This window comes from Entelurus aequoreus, linkage group LG02, assembly GCF_033978785.1.
Source record: "Entelurus aequoreus isolate RoL-2023_Sb linkage group LG02, RoL_Eaeq_v1.1, whole genome shotgun sequence".
NCBI classification, from domain to species: Eukaryota; Metazoa; Chordata; class Actinopteri; order Syngnathiformes; family Syngnathidae; genus Entelurus; species Entelurus aequoreus.
Window position 1 is genome coordinate 70,231,779 of NC_084732.1, and position 21,327 is coordinate 70,253,105.

Sequence of the window (21,327 nt, forward strand, 5' to 3'; positions counted from 1 at the left end):
TTGCAATAGCTGGTTGAAAAAGGTTTTTCTTAAACTGTTCAATAATTTGCTCACGCATTTGTTGACAAAGTGGTGACCCTCGCCCCATCCTTGTTTGTGAATGACTGAGCATTTCATGGAATCTACTTTTATACCTAATCATGGCACCCACCTGTTCCCAATTTGCCTGTTCACCTGTGGGATGTTCCAAATCAGTGTTTGATGAGCATTCCTCAATTTTATCAGTATTTATTGCCACCTTTCCCAACTTCTTTGTCACGTGCTGCTGGCATCAAATTTTAAAGTTAATGATTATTTGCAAAAAAAAAAAGTTTATCAGTTTGAACATCAAATATGTTGTCTTTGTAGCATATTCAACTGAATATGGGTTGAAAATGATTTGCAAATCATTGTATTCCGTTTATATTTACATCTAACACAATTTCCCAACTCATATGGAAACGGGGTTTGTATTAAAATAAAATGAAAAATAATCACATGTATATATGTATTCACAGCCTTTGTGCAATACTTTGTTGATGCACCTCTGGCAGCAATTAAAGGCCTACTGAAATGAAATGTTTTTATTTAAACGGGGATAGCAGATCCATTCTATGTGTCATACTTGATCATTTCGCGATATTGCCATATTTTTGTTGAAAGGATTTAGTAGAGAACAACCATGATAAAGTTCGCAACTTTTGGTCGCTGATAAAAAAAAGCCTTGCCCCTACCGGAAGTAGCGTGACGTCACAAGCTGGAGTGCTGCTCACATTTCCCTATTGTTTACACCAGCAGCGAGAGAGATTCGGACCGAGAAAGCGACGATTACCCTATTAATTTGAGCGAGGATGAAAGATTTGTGGATGAGGAAAGTGAGAGTGAAGGACTATAGTGTAGTGCAGGACGTATCTTTTTTCGCTCTGACCGTAACTTAGGTACAAGGGTTCATTGGATTCCACACTTTCTCCTTTTTCTATTGTGGATCACGGATTTGTATTTTAAACCACCTCGGATACTATATCCTCTTGAAAATGAGAGTCGAGAACGCGAAATGGACATTCACAGTGACTTTTATCTCCACGACAATACATCGGCGAAACACTTTAGCTACGGAGCTAACGTGATAGCATCGGGCTTAAATGCAGATATAAACAAAAGAAATAAACCCCTGACTGGAATGATAGACAGAAAATCAACAATACTATTAAACCCTGGACATGTAAATACACGGTTAATGCTTTCCAGCTTGGCGAAGATTAACAATGCTGTTGCTAACGACGCCATTGAAGCTGACTTAGCAACGGGACCTCACAGAGCTATGATACAAACATTAGCGCTCCACCTACGCCAGCCAGCCCTCATCTGCTCATCAACACCCGTGCTCACCTGCGTTCCAGCGATCGACGGAAGGACGAAGGACTTCACCCGATCATCCATGCGGTCGGCGGCTAGCGGCGGCTAGCGTCGGCTAGCGCGTCTGCTATCCAAGTAAGTCCTCCTGGTTGTGTTGCTACAGCCAGCCGCTAATACACCGATCCCACCTACAACTTCCTTCTTTGCAGTCTCCATTGTTCATTAAACAAATTGCAAAAGATTCACCAACACAGATGTCCAGAATACTGTGGAATTTTGAGATGAAAACAGAGCTTTTTTGTATTGGATTCAAAGGTGTACCAATACTTCCGTTTATCTAGTGACGTCACTCGCATACGTCATCATACAAAGACGTTTTCAACCGGAAGTTTAGCGGGAAATTTAAAATTGCACTTTATAAGTTCACCCGGCCGTATTGGCATGTGTTGCAATGTTAAGATTTCATCATTGATATATAAACTATTAGACTGCGTGGTCGGTAGTAGTGGGTTTCAGTAGGCCTTTAAAGCCTCAAATCTTTTTGAAAACGATGCAACAATCTTAGCATATCTTTGGGCAGTTTCGCCCATTCCTCCTTGCAGGACCTTTCAAGCTCCATTAGGTTGGATGAGAAGCATAGTGTTTTATCCAGGATGTCTCTATATATTACTGCATTCATCTTTCCCTCAATCTTGACTAGTCTCCCAATTCCGGCTGATGAAAACATCCCCACAGCATGATGCTGCCACCACCATGCTTCACTGTAGGAGTGGTATTGACCTGGTTTCAGCAGTGCCTGGTTTCCTCCAAACGTGATGGCATTCATGCCAAAGACTTCAATCTTTGTCACATCAGACCAAATCATTTTGTAGCTCATGGTCTGAGAGTATTTCAGGTACATTTGGCAAACGTTTTACTCAGAAATGGTTTCCGTCTTGCCACTATACCATACAGGCCTGATTGGTGGATTGCTGCAGAGATCCTTGTCCTAAAAGCCTGGGATATACTCTCGCGTCACAGAGCTTGCATCCCCACCAACGGCGTCTTGTTTGATTTATAGTTCTTCCGTGGGGGGTGATGCCAAACTTGTCATTCTTTTCCAAAACACTAAGGGTAAGTGTCTCCAGAAAGAGCAACTTTCCTCCTGTGAAGTTACGACATCGATATCTGTGTCTGCACTGGAACTAATCATTCACAATCATCAGAATACTTTTAATTGGCGTTTTACTTATAAACCAGAGGAAAATCCCTTTCGTGAAAATAGACTTCTGACCAAGTTGAGGCAGAGGACGCTATTACAACGCTGTTCGGGACACGGGACTAGAGAGCTATCATGTAAAAAAAAAAAAAAAAATTCATAACTATTTCAAGTAAACATTCTGGTGGTAATGTGTATGGTCATGTTAAGAGTTCACGTTTTTCGAAATATACCGTCCCTGAAGTGCAGGACAATGACTGTTGACGGAGAATGAGAAGTGTTGTGTGTGAGAGTAAAATATCTGTGTGCATGAGAGAGAAAATGTGTCGGAATTGAAACTGTTAGCACAACATTGACAATAAAAGTTAAGAATCCCGTACTTTGTGACACCTACGCAAGCTATGTGACGCAAGAGTATACACTATGCTTAACAAAGTGACCATCAGGTTTTTGGTCCCCCTCCCTAAATAGACTAAGATGAATGCAGCAATGACAGAGACATCCTGAATGAAACGCTTTACATCCAATCTAATGGAGCTCGAGAGGTGCTGCAAAAAGGAATGGGCGAAACTGCCCCAAAATAGGTGTGCCAAGCTTGTAGCATTGTATTAAAAAAGACTTGCGGCTGTGATTGATGCCAAAGGTGCATCAACCAATTATTGAGCAACATGTGATTTATTTAAATTTTTATTTATAATAATTTAGCACATTTTTAATTATGAGATAATGTCTGTAGAATTTTGAGGACACAAATGAATATACTCCATTTTGGAATGTAACACAACGTGGAAAAAAAGCAAAGCACTGTGAATGCTGTCCGGAGGCACTGTGATGGGTAGTTAATATACAATGCTAATCAAACATTAATAATAGTCAATCTAAACTCAGTTATTTGACTTCATTGTAAATACCATTTAAATATAGTTTCTGGGAAAATTATTATGTATATTGTCAGCGAAGGTTGGTCAAACAGCTGTCTTCAAAGTCGTTTGCACACACACAGAGACTTCCCCACAGTTACAGGTACATTGCCACGGAACACAACAAATACTTCTTCAGATGAGGTTGGCGGTAGGTGTAGTGACTGGTTAATAAAACAAATTACAGAGCATTTTAGGTGGTCGCTTCTCATTGTGGACATATTTTTGTTTGGACTGCTAACACACAATGAAAACGGTGAAGTCTCGCAAGCGTCACCCGACGTTAACAACAGCAACGTAAGTTAGCAAATCTTAAACAATTCATTTGTAACAACGCAAAAATAGTTTTATACAAATCTTCTTAATGCATCCATGGTTTTAATTTACTTACACAGTACACAAAAACAGGTAAAAACAGTGGGTTTTGCATGTTGTGCAGATGTTATCTCAAATCATTATGATAATCTATTTTGATAAACAGGTGTTTTTTTCCAGACAAATACTTTTAATAAATATTATCAATTTGTCAAAATATTTCAAATCAGGGGGTTTATTAGATGTCCCAAAACTGGTCCTGTAGCTAAGCAAACATTAGACTGTGTTGTTTTTGCTGTTACTATTAAATGTGCATGCTATGTCCATGTACTACTATTGAGTATACAAGCAATAACCAACAGCTTTGCTTGGATCTGTATGTCGGCTTGCATGTAGGCACCTTTTATTTAAGACAAAAATCAAATGTTTCAATGATGATGGAGTGGTTTATCAATACAAAGGGGGTAGTTTACTCTCTTGAGTAAATAAAGCAAATACCAAAACTTGCTAATGCCGTGTATTTGCAACGTGACGCTATTATTTGAATCCTGTATGTTTGTGCTCCTGAAGGGTCTATTTGATGACTGGCTTATATCAGTCAGTCTGGCACGAAAACCTGAAGTTGCTGTGGAAACAGTCAAGGGTTTTAGTTGTGTTTGTGGTGCCAAGCTGGACATTGGCAAGCAGAAGGACTGTGGAGTGAAGGCTAAGCATTGGTTTGTGGTACTCTCCTGTCTCACACAATCCTCCCTTGTTGCCATCTTGAAGTGAGTGGGAGGCTTTAATGAGTACAAATGCTGAATCTCAATGAGACAGCTGAAGATAAAACCCTTCGGGCCGGATCTACTAAAGGTTTGGGTGTACTAAAACACGTACTAACTTGATAGCACTCGCAAAGCTGATCTACTGAACTTGTGCAAAGTGGATTGCGTCTATTAAGTGAGCAGAATAAGGAGCGCAATTCATTTAGTGTCTTTGTCTTAATGAATATGCGTAATATATGCTGATCATCAGAACATCCACAATACTCGGAGAAGATGTAAAAATATTTTACATCACATGCAATGTGATTTATCAACATTGATCACTGTTTTTGCGAGCACAATTCTGCAGTTACCCTCCGTAGGGCTGTTCCAATGAGGGATTTATGATGCGGATTTCCGATACTGATCATCCAACCATGAGTAGTGTTGTCCCGATACCAATATTTTGGTACCAGTACCAGCACCAAAATTATTTTGATACTTTTCGGTATTTTTTGGTACTTTTATAAATAAAGGGGACCACAAAAAATTGAATTACTGGTTTTATTTTAACAAAAAATCTTAGGGTACATCAAACATATGTTTCTTATTGCAGGTTTGTCCTTAAATAAAATAGTGAACATTCAAGACAACTTGTCTTTTATTAGTAAGTAAGCAAACAAAGGCTCCTAATTTAGCTACTGACGAATGCAGTAACATATTGTGTCATTTTCCATTCTATTATTTTGTCAAAATTATTAAGGACAAGTGGTAGAAAATGAATTACTAATCTACTTGTTCATTTACTGTTAATATATTTTAACATGTTCAATCTACACTTCTGTTAAAATGTTATAATCACCTATTCTTCTGTTGTTTGATACTTTACATTAGTTTTGGATGATACCACAAATTTGGATATCAATCCGATACCAAGTTGTTACGGGATCATACATTGGTCATTTTGAAAGTCCTCATGTGTGCTGGGACATATTTCCTGAGTTTATAAACATAATAAAAAACGTTTTAAAACAAAAGAAGATGCCAAAAAATATCGACGTAATCATAGTAGTATCGACTAGATACGCTCCTTTACTTGGTATCATTACAGTGGTATCAGGTGTAGATCCAGCAATGGCGCTTGTTTACATTTTGACGCCGGTGAGCTACGGTGTGTAGTGAAACATGTTTAGCTATTCCTCGTCCTGCAGGGCGGACCGGTACTTTTCAGAGGCAATATAGTACCAAAAATGATTCATTAGTATTGCAGTACTATACTAATACCGGTATACCGTACAACGCTATCCATGAGTGATATTGACGGATACAATAATCGATCACATGTATTAAAGCTGGGCAATAGGGCCAAAAAAATTATCACTATTCATTTTTTTATATTATCCGACTTCGATTAATATCACACTTTCCTATTTTTTAATGAATGCGGATTGTCCCCTGCAGGACTATACCGAGTACCACTGCATCCCTACTCTTTACTATCGCAGTATCTTGTAACAGACATTTTGCGCCATGTTTGATCGAGGTAATATATGCTAACAGCTGACAACTGTCATTTTGTTTGTATTTATGATCGTGTTTACGAGAGGTACAACCTTACAGGAAACCCACGCTACAGTCAGTGCCTCGGTTTTACGGCCACGGTTTTGCTTCTTTAAACTTTCTACATACATAACTGAATTATTTGTTTTACAGTTAAAAACTTCAGGCATCTTCTTACCTACTCAACAAATAGTCACATTGACCCTGATGGTTTAAACTAGCTCAGAAACTTCCCTGTCCCGCATGAAAAATCCGAGCAGTAGCCTACGGGCTCAGCTGAGTAGATTTTATAGACATTGACTGTCTGATAAAATGCCTGACAAGACTGGCCTTGAACTGTGCATGAAATAACTCTTTTCTTCCACTGTTTATGTCCATCGTCTCAAACCTGCAGAGGTAACTTTACGGTCAGGAAGCCAAAGCTCCTTTACTAGAAATGGAACATCACACTCGTACATAATATTGACTCCTTACAAAGCCTGTGCACATGAGGATACTATTAGTGTTTTGTGGTATTTGTGTTGATGTCTCCTATGCTAAGGAAGGTCTCTTGGTTATTTTGACTGATTCATTGTGACCCCAGGCTACAGCAAAACTAGTGGACTGGGAAACCGCAGTAAATACACACCCACAAACTAATGGAGTATTCCTGTTGACACCACAGTCTTTTATGCTTTACTGATTGAGGTCAGGAGTTTACAAAGTCTATCACAGTCTTCCCCCCGCCACATCGTGCTTTGAAGTTTGCGGCGTCACTCGATCACAAATTTTTGGGGGGTCAAAAATATACATTTTTAAGCATATTCTAGAGTACGGAAGCGATTCCTGGGTGGATCTCGCCTGAGAGGAATGGGTTGGGGGTACGGGGTTAATAATTTTGCAATGCATATTAAGCATTTTCAAGCATAAACAATGGCTAAGTAAACTGAAAATGTCAATCCTACGGTATTATTGGCCACTCGATGAGACCAAAGCAATCCGAGTGCGCTGTCCAGTAACGTGGCCACTGATTGGTTCAGCGTCAGCTAGCATTACTTTGAGTGTAAAGGTGACTATGTGGTGTCTAAAGGGCTCATAAATATATATATATATATATATATATATATATATATATATATATATATATATATATATATATATATATATATATATATATATATATATATATATATATATATATATATATATATATATATATATATATTTTTTTTTTTTTTTAAAGGGTCTTAAACATTTTTTTTATGCTCTAGCTATACAAATTTTCAATTTATAATGAATAGTTCCCTAGTTTGAGAAAAAAAATGACCACGGTCAGACACGGAACCAATTAACTGCGATATACAAGGGATTCTGCATCACAATGGGTGCGCTGCAGACGTTTGACTATGTATTAGATTTGGGCTTTGATAAAACCCGATTATTTTGATTGATATTTAAGTCAAATAATAACACAAATATTTGTCAATTTGAAAACATAAGTATTTAGTGTATCACCAAAAATCTATTTTAAATAGAATTTAAAAGAAAAAGGATATACATTAGTAATGGATAAACCACAAAAAGCAAAATATTGATAATAGTAACAATACATTTGAGTAAGAATAATATAAAAAACAACAACGTTCTATTTTTCCGTTTACATTTTCTTGAATTACAATTTTTTACTTTTTAGATATTTTACCACCAAAAAGTCTGTGCTTTTTTGTAATGGAAAAACATAAATAAAAAAATGTTTGTTAAATAAATGCAATAATTCTCTCATTTATTGGTGCAACACATCTTTGGAAAATGTTGACCAGTATTTTAGGTCAAAGCATAATAATTGTGTAAATGTATCAATAAGTGCATTAAGTATATTACAATTGTGTAAGGTACTTTTTTGAAACTTTTATTTTGTTAACGCAGTCAGACCGGATGTTGTGCACCGCGCTGTTATTTTGAAGTGGGGGAAGTGTGCTGCTGTTCTGAGCCGGACGTGTACAGACGATTTAAGGCTGTTAAAAAAAAGACAAAAAAAAGAGCGAGCCTCTCAAGTTGTGACTGCTGTCCTGTTTGTACATTGATCTTAACATCGATGATGTCGTTCACAACAACACAAGCAGATGAGATGTGATGTTGGTGTATGGATTGTTCTTGTTAGCTTTAGCTTTGTAGTTTAGTAATTGTTTCAAGTGGCCGTCTTGAAATTGTTTAGTTCAACAAGGGGAAGTTAAATGTTTCGAGGATGAATGAGCGGTCCAGGACACATTATTTCCCCACCAAATGTTCTTTTTCCTCACAAAGACAGCATTTCACTCACATTTAAGTAAATTCCCCTGATATCCTGCGTTTTTATTGACCAATTATGTGATCCCATCCGCAATTACATTACTGCGGCAATCAAATACCTTACTTTTTTTGTTGAGTTAAGAGATTATTGAATCGGCATTTCAGTGCTGCGTCAAATAAAAAGTATCAACCATGGTGAGAGTCTGTCATTCGTTCCCCATCCTTCTCATCGTTACAAGCTCAGAAATGTCTATGCATGTTGCCCATTGATCATTTTTTTTAAATTATAAAATTTTTATGATTGTTGGAAGCCATATTCGAAATCAGAATTTGATGAATTGCCCGGCCCTACTATATATACATACAGCATATACAAAAAAGGAGCTTGGCCATTCAGCGTGACAGTCATCTTTGTACTTCTGCTAATATCTAATCTTGGAAGCCGTTTCCCTGCAATCATGTATGATTGCCTGATGTTGCCTCCCTTGTCCGTAATGGTACTGAGCTAGCTAGCGATCGATGCTCCATGCCAGCAAGCTTCAATGCTTCGATTGTGATCCAACACATTCACAGTGCATGCCTGCTCAGTGGCCTAGTGGTTAGAGTGTCCGCCCTGAGATCGGTAGGTCGTGAGTTAAAACCCAGGCCGAGTCAAACCAAAGACTATAAAAATGGGACTCATTATCTCCTTGCTTAGCACTCAGCATCAAGGTTTGGAATTGGGGGTTAAATCACCAAAATGATTCCCGGGCGCAGCCACCGATGCTGCTTACTGCTCCCCTCACCTCCCAGGGGGTGAGAGTGATGGGTCAAATACAGAGGATAATCTCACCACACCTAGTGTGTGTGACAATTAGAGATGTCCGATAATGAATATTTTGCCGATATCCAATATTCCGTTATTGTCCAACTCTTAATTACCGATTCCGATATCAACCGATACCGATCTATACAGTCGTGGAATCAACACATTATTATGCCTAATTTTGTTGTGATGCCCGGCTGGATGCATTAAACAATGTAACAAGGTTTTCCAAAAGAAATCAACTCAAGTTATGGAAAAAAATGCCAACATGGCACTGCCATATTTATTATTGAAGTCACAAGGTGCATTATTTTTTTTAACATGCCTCAAAACAGCAGCTTGGAATTTGGGACATGCTCTACCTGAGAGAGTATGAGGAGGGTGGGATCGGGGGTGGCGGGGTTGAGGTGGGGGGGGGGGGGGGGGGGTTAGCAGGGGGTGTATATTGTAGTGTCCCGGAAGACTTAGTGCTGCAAGGGGTTCTGGGTATTTGTTCTGTTGTGTTTATGTTGTGTTACGGTGCGGATGTTATTCCAAAATGTGTTTGTCGTTCTTGTTTGGTGTGGGTTCACAGTGTGGCGCATATTTGTAACAGTGTTAAAGTTCTTTATACGGTCACCCTCAGTGTGACCTGTATGGCTGTTGACCAAGTATGGCTTGCATTCACTTGTGTGTGTGAAAAGTCGTAGGTATTATGTGACTGGGCCGGCACGCAACGGCAGTGCCTTTAAGGTTTATTGGCACTCTGTACTTCTCCCTACGTCCGTGACACAGCGGCGTTTTAAAAAGTCATACATTTTACTTTTTGAAACCGATACTGATCATTTTGAAACCGATACCGATAATTTCCGATATTACATTTTAAAGCATTTATCGGCCAATAATATCGGCAGTCCGATTTTATCGGACATCTCTAGTGACAGTCATTGGTACTTCTTTAACTTTTTTTTCTCTCGGTCTGTAACATGTTTAGCCTCATCCTCCAGTGATAATAGCACATGATTATTATACTAAAAATGCAGTTTATTTGACATAATGGAGGTGATTATTATTAGTTTAGGAGCGCTGCGTTTATGATTGACAATAAAAGGTATTAATCGGCAAATGCCATTCACAGACTTTTTCACGGAAACCGTCCGATATTGGTTGGTGGCCGATCAATTGACACATCCCTAGGCGGTTAGAAAGTAAAGAAACTAACTTTTTGAGACATTTTTTGGCACATAAAGACTCATATCAATTTACAACCATGGATGACCCCATTCCAAAGACCAAAATTTGTGCTTGTTTCCACATCTTACCTCCTCTGTCCTCATTCTTTCTTGTTGTTCTCGTCCAAACCACCTCACCCACTGGCTTGAACAGAGGTCATACCTTCAATTTCAAGGCAAAGACATTAGCATTCTCATGGTCCACAATCCAACTAAGCCATCTGCCGCTCTTGCACGGTTTCTCAGTATCTCCTACTCCCTCAGCCTTGCACACACGCCACACACACGTATCTGCCAAACAAGGGGAATGTCTGAGGATAATTTAAAGCTTCATCTCACTCTAGCTGAAGCATTTTGTGGCAGACACAAATAGGTTTGTCCGAGATGATAGCTTGGCTCAAGTGTTCCCCAGCTGCTGCTCAAAGAAGACAGGCAGGCAGGCTGGTATCGGGCTATTAGTAATGACCAAGTACGTAAGTGACATCCATTTTATTTATTTTTTTACTGATTAAAAAAACATTGTGATCCACTGTCAACATTTTAGGACTCTTCTGTTGGTAAGATGTAGAAACAAATGTTTACCTTTTTCACTTACAGCTTGACGTATACCTGAGAAATAAGGATTAAAAAAATAATTATTATTAAGCAAATTGTACATTTAAACTACCTTGAACACTGCCCGTATTTCCTAAAATTTTACTTTACCATGAAATATAATAATTTCAATCTTTCAGAAATGTTATATTCTGTACATATTTGTGGTACTCCTTATGCTAACAATACTTTTAGTTTAATTTCCTTAAGAAACAATACTAACTTACATAGAATTCACACTTTAGTTGTGTCCGTATTAGTGTTGTGGTACCGGTACCAAAATTTTTTCGATACTTTTCGGTACTTTTCTAAATAAAGGAGACCACAAAAAACTGCATTATTGGCTTTATTTTAACAAAAAATCTTACGGTACATTAAACATATGTTTCTTATTGCAATTGTTGACCTTAAATAAAATAGTGAACATACAAGACAAATTGTCTTTTAGTAGTAAGTAAGCAAACAAAGGCTCCTAATTTAGCTGCTGACATATGCAGTAACATATTGTGTCATTTATCATTCTATTATTTTGTCAAAATTAATAAAGAAAAGTGGTAGAAAATGAATTATTAATCTACTTGTTCATTTACTGTTAATATCTGCTTACTTACTCTTTTAACATGTTCTATCTACACTTCTGTTGAAATGTAATAATCACCTATTCTTTTGTTGTGTGATACTTTACATTAGTTTTGAATGATACCACAAATGTAGGTATCAATCCGATACCAAGTCATTACAGTATCATACATTGGTCATATTCAAAGTCCTCATGTGTCCAGGGACATATTTTGTGAGTTTATAAACATAATATACATTTAAAAAAAACGAAAGAAGATGTTGTGATGCCAAAAAATATTGACGTTTTCATAGTAGTTCGAGTATATACGCTACTGTACTTGGTATCATTACAGTGGATGTCAGGTGTAGATGGCGTTTGTTTACATTTTGACGCCGGTGAGCTTCTGGTGTGTAGTGAAACATGTTTAGCTATTCCTAGTCCTGCAGGGATAATACTTGTAAGAAACTTACTTTATTTGTCACCATGGAGGAGGACCGGTACTATTCAGAGGTGGAATAGTACCGAATATGATTCATTAGTATCGCGGTACTATACTAATACTGGTATACCGTACAACCCTACTGCCCATTAATGTTATCATGCTCCTACCTTTCAAACATACAGAAAACATCCACCACTTTTATGGGCATTTTAGAAGCAGTCGTTTAGTGCACAATTAAACCACTTTTAATTAATCTATTTTTACCGCTGAGGGTGGTTGTTTAGCTATTAGCTATTCCTCGTCCTGCAGGGATGATACTTGTAAGAAACTTACTTTATTTGTCGCCATGGAGTCGAGGATTACCGGACCAGTACTTTTCAGAGGCGGTATAGTACCGAACATGATTCATTAGTATTGCGGTACTATACTAATACCGGTATACCGTTCTACCCTAGTCCGTATGTTTTTACTAGGTCCTGTGACCTTAACACAGGAAGGTCAAACTAATTTTCATCGTAGGCCACATCGCAGTTACATACGACCTCAAACGACCACTTGTAACTGCCAAACCATATACTGTAATTGTATATGATGCCAAATGATATTAGTAAATAAGTGCCCCTTTCATTTGATTATTATCATATTGTGTACCAACAAACTGGTGGAAAAATGTATTTGCAATCATACCTTTAAGGCAGGAGTGTCCAAACTTTATGACTTGGGGGGCACATTGGTCAAAAAAAATTTGGCCGGGGGCCGAAAGCTGACTGTATGTAAAGTGTAACTATATATACCTATACATATACATGTACATATTTGGGTTGTCCCGATACCAATATTTTGCTGCCGGTACCAAATATATTTCGATACTTTTTAAAATAAAGGAGACCACAAAAAAAATATTATTGGCTTTATTTGAACAGAAAATGTAATAATACGTTTCTTATAGCAATCAATGGAGAATTTTGTCATAAAATAAAATAGTGAAAATTCTAGACAACTTGTCTTTTAGTAGTAAGTAGGCAAAGGGGCTGCTAACGTATGCAGTAACAAAGGGGTCCCCAACCTTTTTTGCACCAGGGACCGGTTTAGTGTTGGCATTATTTTCACAGACCGGCCTTCCACGTGTGGCAAATAAATATAACAAATAAGTGCATGCAATATGAATACATGAAAAAACTCACCATAACGTTGAATTAGTGGGAGCCCCGGGCCTTTTCCCTTTGCAAAAAAGCTCTCCATAGACGTTTGGTTTTTTTAATAATTTTTGCTAGGAGTCAGCTTTTTTTGGCTTTAGTATCTGATGGGTTATAGGTGATACATCACAAGCATGGATATATAATAAAGCTAGAAATACTTGCCGTTAGTTCCAATAGATTTATAAAAGTTATGTATTCATATTTTGTGCAATATTTCATACGTAGATACACTAATGTTAGCTTTTTTTGGTCCAATTATCCATGCGTAAATACATCTGTTATTGCTAACTACTTGTGTAATAGGACTATGTGCAATAATAGCAGAACTTTAACATACTAGGCTAAAAGAGATGTGTATTTTTTTCCTTCAGCACAATTATTATATGCAACAATTTAGCACTTCTCCATCTGCCGTATGCATTTGAACTACTATGGTCACTTGGTTCCTGATCTGCCCTGGTCTTAGATCATCAACCTGCCGCGGACTGCAGATGGAACCTAGCTATTGGCTACGATTCGGCACCTTTACATTTTATATGTTTATTAATGTGCATTGTCCCATGTAACAAAGATGTAACAAATATAGCAAATGGCGACTTCCTATCAGGAGTTTTATAATACATCTATGAACACGCATATTGGTGTGTCTGGTGGGACTGGCAAAAGTTAAGTAGGAGAAAATGCGGTCGGTTATAAATTATTTAATGTCTCCGTGCGGCCGTGTAGAAAATTTGTCACGGACCGGTGCCGGTCCCGGAGCGGTGGCTGGGGACAATTGCAGTAACATATTGTGTCATTTCCCTTTCTATTGTTTTGTCAAAACTATGAGGGACAAGCTGTAGAACATGGATCTACCTGTTCATTTACTGTTAAAATCTGCTTACATGTTCTATCTACACTTCTGTTAAAATGTAATACACACTCATTCCTTTTTTTGGATACTTTACATGAGTTTTAGGTGATACTACACAGTTTGGTATCAATCCAACACCAAGTAGTTACAGGGTCATAAATTGGTCATAATTAAAGGCCTACTGAATTGATTTTTTTTTATTTAAACGGGGATAGCAGATCCATTCTATGTGTAATACTTGATCATTTCGCGATATTGCCATATTTTTGCTGAAAGGATTTAGTAGAGAACAACGACGATAAAGTTTGCAACTTTTGGTCGCTGATAAAAAAAAGCCTTGCCTATACCGGAAGTAGCGTGACGTCAGAGGAGGAAGGGCTGCTCACATTTCCCCATTGTTTACACAATCGAGAAAGCGACGATTACCCCATTAATTTGAGCGAGGATGAAAGATTCGTGGATGAGGAACGTTAGAGTGAAGGATTACAGTGCAGTGCAGGACGTATCTTTTTTCGCTCTGACCATAACTTAGATACAAGAGTTCATTGGATTCCACACTTTCTCCTTTTTCTATTGTGGACCACGGATTTGTATTTTAAACCACCTCGGATACTATATCCTCTTGACAACGAGAGTCGAGAACGCGAAATGGACATTCACAGTGAAGGATAGACATAAGATCAACAATACTACCAAACTCTGGACATGTAACTACACGGTTAATGCTTTCCAGCTTGGCGAAGCTTAGCAATGCTGTTGCTAACGACGCCATTGAAGCTAACTTAGCTACGGAACCTCGACAGAGCTATGCTAAAAACATTAGCTCTGCACCTACGCCAACTCTCATCTGCTCATCACGACCCGTGCTCACCTGCGTTCCAGCGATCGACGGTACGACGAAGGACTTCACCCGATCACCGATGCAGTTGGCGGACCGGAGACGGAGGAAGTCAAGGTGAGTTCGGCAGCTAGCGCGTCTGCTATCCATCTCAAAGTCTTCCTGGTTGTGTTGCTGTAGTCCGTTGCTAATACACCGATCCCACCTACAACTTTCTTCTTTGCAGTCTCCATTGTTCATTAAACAAATTGCAAAAGATTCACCAACACAGATGTCCAGAATACTGTGGAATTTTGAGATGAAAACAGAGCTTATTGTATTGGATTCAATGGGCTCTGAATACTTCCGTTTCAACGATTGACGTCACGCGCATACGTCATCATATCGAAACGTTTTCAGCCGGAAGTTTGCCGGGAAATTTAAAATTGCACTTTATAAGTTAACGCGGCCGTATTGGCATGTGTTGCAATGTTAAGATTTCATCATTGATATATAAACTATCAGACTGCGTGGTCGGTAGTAGTGGGTTTCAGTAGGCCTTTAAAGTTATCTTGTGTCCAGGGACATTTTTCCAGACTTTATAAACCACAAAAAAATAACAAATGATTTTGTAATAGTAAAAATATCAATGTAATCATTCTAGTATCGACTAGATACGGCTCTTGTACTTGGTATTTTTACAGTCGATGATCCACCTATTTGTTTACACTGAGGAGCGCCAGCTTTCTGTTAGTGTTGAGTTATTGTATCCTCTTACGGTGTGGGGTGATGCATGTTTAGCTATTCCTCATCCTGCAGGGATGATACTTGTAAGAAACATACTTTATTTGTCGCCATGAAGGCGAGGATTAGTGATGTCAAAGTCTCTAAAACACTGCCGACTGCGGATGGATGTTAGCCGCTAGCTAACTATAATTTAAAGCATGTCTTGTAGAATGGTGCTTCAGTGTTTATAGCTTCACATTTATTGTTGGTTTTAAATATATATATATATATATATATATATATATATATATATATATATATATATATATATATATATATATATATATATATATATATATATATATATATATATATATATATATATCGTGGTCAAAAGTTTACATACACTTGTAAAGAACATAATGTCATGGCTGTCCTCAGTTTCCAATAATTTCTACAACTCTTATGTTTTTGTGATAGAGTGATTGGAGCACATACTTGTTGGTCACAAAAAACATTCATGAAATTTGGTTCTTTTATGAATTCATTATGGGTCTACTGAAAATGTGAGCAAATCTGCTGGGTCAAAAGTATACATACAGCAATGTTAATATTTGGTTACATGTCCCTTGGCAAGTTTCACAGCAATAAGGCGCTTTTGGTAGCCATCCACAAGCTTCTGGCAAGCTTCTGGTTGAATTTTTGACCACACCTCTTGACAAAATTGGTGCAGTTCAGCTAAATTTGTTGTTTTTCTGACATGGACTTGTTTCTTCAGCATTGTCCACACATTTAAGTCAGGACTTTGGGAAGGCCATTCTAAAACCTTAATTCTAGCCTGATTTAACCATTCCTTTACCACTTTTGATGTGTGTTTGGGGTCATTGTCCAGTTGGAACACCCAACTGCGCCCAAAACCCAACCTCCGGGCTGATGATTTTAGGTTGTCCTGAAGAATTCATTGTCCCATTTACTCTCTGTAAAGCACCAGTTTCATTGGCAGCAAAACAGGCCCAGAGCCTAATACGGCCACCACCATGCTTGACGGTAGGTTTGGTGTTCCTGGGATTAAAGGTCTCACCTTTTCTCCTCCTAACATATTTCTGGGTATTGTGGCCAAACAGCTCAATTTTTGTTTCATCTGACGTCACATGGACAAAGATGAGACCTTCTGGTGGAAAGTTCTGTCGTCAGATGAAACAAAAATTTAGCTGTTTGGCCACAATAGTACTTTCTTGTCGAGAGAACAACTTGCCATGGCTTTGAACCTGATATTTCCATGAGGTTGACTCTCTTTTGTCCATTTCTGCTCGCTTGTGGCTCATCAGTAGCAAGTGAACTAAAGCCAAGTTCCCCCGTTACGGCACGGCACAAGGGTAAAAAAAGGACACGTTCGCGCCCGCTAAAAAGAATGTGTGCCGTTATTGAAATTTATAGTTAACACGTTATTATCGCGTTGAATTTGACAGCCCTATATATATATATATATATATATATATATATATATATATATATATATATATATATATATATATATATATATATATATATATATATATATAAAATACAAGTGCAAAATACAGTACTTCACTATACACATACACGATACCACGCCTCCGTTAATGGTGGTAATAGTGCAGGAAAACATGCCTCATTATTTGTACATATGTAGATTTGGTGTATATTCAAACATGTAGCAGTCCTCTTTGCATCTGGTGTAATACAAGTACGTCAAAACACATGGAAATAAAACATCAAAAAATGCATCAGCGACGCAAAACCAAGAGCAATATTGGAGTCCAATAAAGAGGAGGTCTAAGGAGATACTGTACACACCCTGAGATGCAGTTACCCGTAGTTACCGATTATTACGCTCTGCTCAGGGAGGTCCGATGAGGAGGGGTTTCAACAAGCTGGAATATAATATGGAGAAATAGGGCGGGTGGAGTCAGAGAGGTGCATGCTGTGTAGCAGCTGGTGGGGGAAGGGAGGAGCAAGGAGAGACTGAAGGGAGAGAACACTGGGACCTTGTTAAGGATAGTGCCATTGAACGCCACATCACATTTCAGGACCTCAGGTAAGAGGTTCATTCAGTTCTTGTTTTCTTGATTTGAACACGCCGTGGGCATTCAGAATCATTTGATAATTAGAAAAAGATTGCTGGTTTATTCAGGTATTTGGTCATGCAGTAATTACAGTTCTTGTTCTTAATCATAGCACTTTTGACCTACCGGTTATTTGGTTTGGTCTTTTTCTGTATTTCTCTTTTACTGGGTAGTGTTTGAGTTGATGTATTCATCGCCAATAACTCTAATCTTCAATAATGATTCATATTGTAATGATGTATATATTGAAAGCTCACTGACAAAACAAATGACAGGGCTCATAAGGGTGTACCTGACAGAAAATAAAACTACAAAATTATTGCTGGCAGTGCTAGCGCTTGCTTGTGTGGACCCATGCTGGTTTACACGCATGGATTTATTTTTAATATGAATAATGTATGGTATCCTCTTGACAACTTCCACGGTCGACTTGTTTTGATTGGATATATTAGTATGAGATCTGGGTCCTCTTCTGAATGATACAGAGACATGTGGCTGCATATTTACAATGATGACATTAACACTTTTATGCAGACTAATCCAACATTATTATCAATCTGATCATTTTTTTTTTGGAGTGCAGAATGACTCAAACTATCTGGAACGCTCAAGTAGTGTTAGCGTCTTGTAGTGTTGTCCCAATACCAATATTTTGGTACCGGTACCAGTACCAAAATTATTTCAGTACTTTTCTAAATAAAGGGGACCACAAAAAATTGCATTATTGGCTTTATTTTTAACAAAAAAATCTTACGGTGCATTAAACATATGTTTCTTATTACAAGTTTGTCCTTAAATAAATTTGTGAATATACAAGACAACTTGTCTTTCATTAGTAAGTAAGCCAACAAAGGCTCCCAATTTAGCTGCTGACGTATGCAGTAATTTTACATTCTATTATTTTGTCAACATTATTAAGGACAAGTGGTAGAGAATTAATTATTAATCTACTTGTTCATTTACTGTTAGTATCTGCTTACTTTCTCTTTTAACATGTTCTATCTACACTTCTGTTAAAATGTAATAATCACTTATTCTTCTGTTGTTTGATACTTTACATTAGTTTTGGATGATACCACAAATTTGGGTATCAATCCGATACCAAGTCGTTACAGGATCATACATTGGTCATATTCAAAGTCCTCATGAGTCCAGGGACATATTTCCTGAGTTAATAAACATCATATAAATAAAAAATTAAAAAGAAGATGTGATGCCAAAAAATATTGACGTAATCATAGTAGTAGCCACTAGATACGCTACTGTACTTGGTATCATTACATTGGATGTTAGGTGTAGATCCATCCATGGCGTTTGTTTACATTTTGACGTCAGTGAGCTACGGTGTGTAGTGAAGCATGTTTAGCTATTCCTTGTCCTGCAGGGATGATACTTCTAAGAAACATACTTTATTTGTTGCCATGGAGGCGAGGATTACTTTTCAGAGGCGGCATAGTACCAAATAGGGGTGTGGGAAAAAATTGTTTGGAATTCGAATCGCGATTCTGACGTTGTGCGATTCAGAATCGATTCTCATTTTTAAAAAATAGATTTTTTTATTTATTTATTTAAAAAATATATATATTTTTATTTTTTTAAATGAATCAATCCAACAAAACAATACACAGCAATACCATAACAATGCAATCCAATTCCAAAACCAAACCCGACCCAGCAACACTCAGAACTGCAATAAACAGAGCAATTAAGAGGAGACACAAACACGACACAGAACAAACCAAAAGTAGTGAAACAAAAATGAATATTATCAACAACAGTATCAATATTAGTTACAATTTCAACATAGCAGTGATTAAAAATCACTCATTGACATTATCATTAGACATTTATAAAAATAAAAATAAATGAACAATAGTGTCACAGTGGCTTACACTTGCATCGCATCTCATAAGCTTGTCAACACACTATGTCCAATGTTTTCACAAAGATAAAATAAGTCATATTTTTGGTTCATTTAATAGTTAAAACCACCAGGGTGGAAGAGCTATTTTTTCTTAGTACTGTATATTTTTGCAACATGATTCTGTGCAGAACATCAGTTTACATTCAGACCTCTGGAAGACGTATTATTCTTTTTCCCTGCACAACTTTTTAAGGTCTTCTGGAGCACTGGTTCCCAAACTTATTCTGACAACCCACTTTATAAAAGTAGGAAACCACTGAAAAATAATAGAAGTGAGTAGAGTAAATCCCAGAAGACTAAATTTTTGGTTCAACCACACACACATTTTACAAACATGGACACAGTGTTGATATAACCGAAACTAAAACTAGCCTTTGCTTTGGTTAGAGAAATACAAATAGGTGATAATATAGGATTTTTGAACAGTTTGATGACGCCGGTTTTCCTCATTTTGTGCATATTTTTTATTTAAATTAAATGTTCTCATATAATATTTTACTTAATATATTGTATACCCTTATCTACCAAAGCTGCTGTGGTGATTTTGTTGTATGTCTTCGCTAAAATATACATGCACAAATCCTTCTTTCGGTGACTAACAATCTAAAAAGAACTAATAAAAAATACATGGATGCATTTTGTTATTTGCTGTGGTAGAATCCAGGTTAATACAATCATGGCCATTTGCACTGAACAGGAGGTCGCTATTTGCAGGTTTAATGCTGTAGTTACAGTCTGTTGCTTTGCGATAATGATGAAGTTTAGAACAGAAGTCGACATTAACGGACCTACGATATTTTACAAACTATAAAGTTGCACCCACTACATTTTAAAATAAAAATACATAGTTCCATATATCTGCAACTTAAGTCGCAGATACTGTACATGAGTTGTGAAATGAGATATTTACAGAAAAATATATTGTAAATGTTTATTTACATACCTTACAGTAACTGTTTCCAACCGGTGCCTGTTACACGGCAGTAAAACAAAACAGAAAAGTGATTATCGTGGACCCACTAGCTAAGGAAGCTAGCGCTCCGATCAGCCAAATAGACTCAAAAACTCCACAGTGACGTTTTGGTGATTTTACTAAGGAATTAGTGAAACTGAAACAATACAAAAAAAATGCCATTGTAAGTTAAAAATATGTTAGTATATTAGCTAATGCTAATGACGCTAGCTCGATTACATCGCAATACCTTATGAAAACACTATTATCAAACACGTGACAGTTTAGTTAATAAGAATTGTTTTAGTTATGTTATAAAACTTGCAAAGGTTGCCTGTAATGATACACTAAATGAAGAAACCGTACGAGTAGAAACGCTATGGACGACTTGTACACGGAACGCAACTTTTACGAACAGAAGGAAATACTGTAGACTTTCAACCCACAGTATCTGCAGTGAGCGAACTCGTACAAATAAATGGCGCCATAGCACAAACAATAACACCTCTTTAGCGTCTATGTTGGTGTTACTACTATGCAAGCTTGTTATATACAAAACATTATGGTCATTAGCGAAGAAAAAGGCATAGATTAGCCGCGCCTTTATGTAAGCCGCAGTGTGCAAAACTTGGGAAAAAAGTAGCAACGTGTAGTCCGGAAAAGACGGTATGTATCATAGAGAATACCCTATTGGAACAATACATACATTGACATTTATTTATTTCAGTCCTTTTCCAACACAGTTGTTTAAATCTGTTACAAGGGACGGCGTGGCGAAGTTGGGAGAGTGCCAGCAAT

General features: G+C 37.5%; 1 protein-coding gene across 5 annotated transcripts in view; it reads left to right on the forward strand.

The window, feature by feature from the left end:
* LOC133638682 (amyloid-beta A4 precursor protein-binding family A member 2-like) overlaps positions 1–21,327 on the forward strand; it is a 175,057-nt gene that overhangs the window by 82,891 nt on the left and 70,839 nt on the right. Inside the window, exon 1 of one of the 5 annotated variants that reach the window (XM_062031548.1) lies at positions 17,535–17,625. The exons of the other annotated variants lie outside the window; for them this stretch is intronic. The gene's annotated coding sequence lies outside the window, so the exon portion shown is untranslated. Of the gene's footprint in view, positions 1–17,534; positions 17,626–21,327 lie in introns of those variants that run through there. 5 annotated transcript variants of the gene reach the window in all.